The sequence below is a fragment of the Zingiber officinale genome, chromosome 1A (genome assembly GCF_018446385.1).
Source record: "Zingiber officinale cultivar Zhangliang chromosome 1A, Zo_v1.1, whole genome shotgun sequence".
Lineage (NCBI taxonomy): Eukaryota > Viridiplantae > Streptophyta > Magnoliopsida > Zingiberales > Zingiberaceae > Zingiber > Zingiber officinale.
Window position 1 is genome coordinate 57509510 of NC_055987.1, and position 4395 is coordinate 57513904.

The window sequence follows — 4395 nt, forward strand, 5'->3', positions numbered from 1 at the left end:
CATAATTATTTCTATTTGTTAAATTCACTACTATGCATATCAAAGACATAAAGTCAAAAGTACCCGCCTCCAAACGAAAAGTCCAAATTTGGTCCAAATATGACGTCGAGATACTCGTCTCACGTCAAAATCCTGTGATATCAAACAAATAATGTATTTAGCTATATAGCTAAATAAAAATCTCTAAACCTATTTAATAATCTTATCCTTCCTAAAAAAAATTGGAATTGATCCCATGTAACAAAATAAAGCAATGGATTAAATTCAACACTAATCCAATTTTATACACATCTTACCCCAATCGAGATCTGCAACAACTCGGTGAAGGAGCTCGATACAGCCGCTAACTCCTGTCAGAATTAACGCTCTTATCCTATTATGAACTTGTGTAGTAATCAATAGAAATCGCCTCAGCCAAAAATTTGTAACCCTACTCCTTACCTCAATTCACAGTCGTGCCAGTGCTGGAAGGAGTGACTGTCGGATCCAAGAAAAACCAACAGCAAAATAGCCTCTCTGCTGGACTCACCTCACGATCACAAAATCTCACTTCACTGGAATCAACCGAATCACAAAGAAAGCAAAAGGTCAACACCACATAAGGATCAAGTACCCGATTCACCAATTAGGGCAGAAACCCTACCTCTGTGCTCTGAGCCCCAACTCGACGCCGGTGATCTAGGGTTGAGATCCTTTGATGGTGCAGCAACAACTCACGAAGAGGGAGAGGCTCGGCAAGGATGCGAAGGTGAGGCCAGTGTTAGGGCACAGGCGACGGCGGCCGACGCTGGGGTTTGAAAGTGCGGCGTCGGCAGACACAGTGGTGGTGGCAACCGGCGCTAGGGCAGAAGCAGTCTCGGTCGACAGCATCGGCTCGAGCTCTCAGACAGAGGAGCAAGGGGCACTGCCCGGTGACCGGTGCTAGGGCTGGAGTGGCGGCACCTAGTGCGGCTCGGGAAGGAGAGGCCGACGGCAAAAATCTAGGGCACAAGCGACAGCTAGAAGGCCGGCGACCCGAGAGATGAGGGAGGAAGGAGGGTTCGGCTCGGGAAGAAGAATTGGGTTTGGCGTCGGGCAGAGGAAAAGAAGAAGAAGTGGAAGGAAGCGGAAACCGCCTCTACGGTTAGGGCACAAGGAATGCGGGCGAGGAAACGGGCGCGCGGGGGTGGTTTCGGCGAGGAAGAGAACGAAAAAGAATAAAAGAAATAAAGAAAAAAAATAGAAAAGAAAAAGAATTTGGAAAAACAAACATTTCCTCGTTAAAACGGGGTAACCTAAACAGGCTTTTCCGGGCCCCGTTTTTATCCCCGTAAACTCGTCCATACGAGCTTTGAAAAATTTCCGAAAAATTTCCAAAAATTTCGGAAAATTCCCTTATTAATATTCGTCTATTTTTGGTATTTTACTGCAGATACCTAGTTGACATGTATAGTAAACTATAACAAATGGTAATAACTATGGAGTACAGTCTCCTGGACAAAAGCTGGATGATGCACAATAGAAACGCTCATTTGGCTACCAGGGATTCATAAACTCTAGTACTTAAACTTGGAGGTCTAGAGTTCGAATCCTGGGGAAGGCAAAAATCCACTAGCCAGGGGTGGGAAGACCTAGTGAGTAACGGCACGGCCGAGGGTCGTCGGATGACGACATAAGGGGTCGCCAGTTGGGCCGCCATTGTGGCCGCCCAAGGGACCATCAAGGGCCGCCAGTTAGGCCACTAGTATGGCCGTCCAAGGGGCCGAGGGGTCGTGATGTTACAACTATTGTAGAAATATGGGAGTATTGTTTTCATTTATTAGAGAGAAGTATTGTTCTTTTTGTTTCAGCGACAAGCGCTTCTTCTTTTATAATTTTCACTATCAGTCACAGGTTGTACCTGATCTTATTGTTTTAGAAGAATTGGTAAACCTTAATCTTCTAAATCATTGCTAAAAACTTTCTAATTTTATCCTTGTCATTGTGTGTCATATATCTGTCTACTTATGATTATTGAAGCATATTGTTATTGCATGTTGAGAGCATCATATCAAATCTATATTTTGATATATGACTAAATTTAAAGTTAGTTTATTGGTGATCTAACAAAGTGTGTCAAGTGTGCAGGTGTAGGTAACTTAACAAGTGGAGAAGTCCTTGTTGGAAAATAGACAAAGACAAAGATCTAATAAGACTAGGTAGTGGATGTCCTAATAGGGCTAAGCGGTAGAAGACATGGTTGGAATCCGGGAAAGAAAATCTTAGTTGGGAACTAGATCAAGCAAGTCCAAGCAAGTCCAAGGGAAATCAACTAAGAGCTGTGTCTTGACAAGCAAGTCTAAATAGGTTAGTTGGGAGTTGAACATCTAGCTAAGGTATGCAAACTTAATTTAAATTTCTCTATCATACTCAATACGTGTTGATTTGAAGGGAAGTATTTTTTTAGGGTTCCAGGCTACCGAAAAGGAGTTCGGGTGATTGAATGGAGATAAACCTTGACTAATGGAGTTGGGTGGTTTCAAGTGACCGAAGCGAGCTGAGGCGATTTCGGCATCCACACAACTAGAGATAGCTTCCATGTGACAAGTTAGTTAAGATCGATGATTGACCAAGCTCCAAGCTGCCGAAGGGAGTCTAATCGACCAGAGACCACAGACAACATTATCAATGATGATAGATTTTGTAGTCAAATTCAGTCGACTGTAGTAGTGCCATATCAACATTGACAAGGATCTTGTTGAAGAACAACACATGCATCCAAATATCTATCATTGTTTGAAGAAGCTCTGTAATGCTCTATGCTGATGTGCTGCGCTTGTGATTCATCACTTTTCTAACTGACAACTTAAAGGCTAGTATTGTATCCTTTTACTGGTTGTTGTATATTTGTATTCTTTGTGCTTAAAAATTTTTAGATTATTTTTAAGGTTTCTCCACCTCAGGGGCTTTTTGGAAAGGAGAGAATCGAAATAAGAATAACATATTATTTTAATCGTGGTTGTCGATCTCGGATTAATATGGCTTCAAATTCTTGCATGTTAATTTTGCTTAACATATTATTAGTCTTTCCATGTTTAATATTTTTTTAGTTTTTGCACACTTGATGTGTTAAGTCTTAGAAATATTGCATGATAAGTTTATTGTTGAATATTGCAAGCTAAATTAATTGTTGAATCTTGTGTATTAATTTGTTAAGCCATATATCTTATTAAATTTTGTTTAGTTAAGTTAATTGCATTTATTCTACTACATACTCTCTGTTTATTAGTTTAGAATCATAATTATCACTCATAAAATTTGTAAATCACTATTCACTAACTACAAATTAGTATCAAATTGAATTGAGCTGATAATACATTAAGGAAGTTTGATTAAGTTCATATTTAGGCTGGGTAAGACATACTCTATCTGGTATATTTAATCAAGTAGAACTAGATGAAACTACATCAGCACATTTTAAACCAGTTAGACTAAGAGATTGTATTAAAGTAAGTCAAGTTTTTATTCTTAGATTAACTTTGTTTTAGGAAGTAGTTGCTCTAAAGTAGGCCCTTGAACCTCACCATGACCTAGAAGCTAATTTAAAAAACTTTTATTTAATTAACCCAAAGTAAAACCTAAATCTAACCTTGGGCCAAATTTTGCATTTTGAGTGGATCAAACTCTAATCAAATTACAATAACTTTAATATGAGCCTAGCCTAAACCAAATCCAACCCTCACAACCAATCCTAACTCAAACCAAACCCCTATCCCAACCTAGCCCTAATACAACACTTGGTTGCTACTGACTACACTTGGTTGCTACTGACTCGAGATTTGTAAGAATTTGGAGATATTTTCAATCTTATGACTATGCAGGAAAGATTTAGCACAATCCATCCTCCTCTTTTCGATGATAATAACTTTGTCGATTGGAAGGGAAGGATGAAATACTATCTCATGAATGAGATAGAAAATTGGATGAGCATCAAGGTAGGATTTGAACTACATAGAAATTCAAATGACAGCTAATTGATTTTGGTCACTAGATAGGTGATATTAAAAAGAGAGCCCAATCCAATACAATGGCTATAAATACATTGCAATGTGGTTTAACCAGTACAACAAAACTACTTAAAGATAATACTACAAAGACAATAATTTTGAAAAAAATTATTGTAAATTTAGCAAAAGACGATGATTTTGTCTAAAATTATTGTCTTTGATGTAACTTTTACCCTAAAAGATAATTTTTACAACATTTGGAATAACAATGTAATAAATCATTGTCAATGAGAATATTTTTATAACGCTCGGAACAACAATCCATAAATTGTCATTATGCTAATAAAACAATGATTATAAACCATTGTAAATAAAATTAAACCTATTGTATTTTTTCTGACTCAAAACTCGTGCCAGAAATTGGGACACG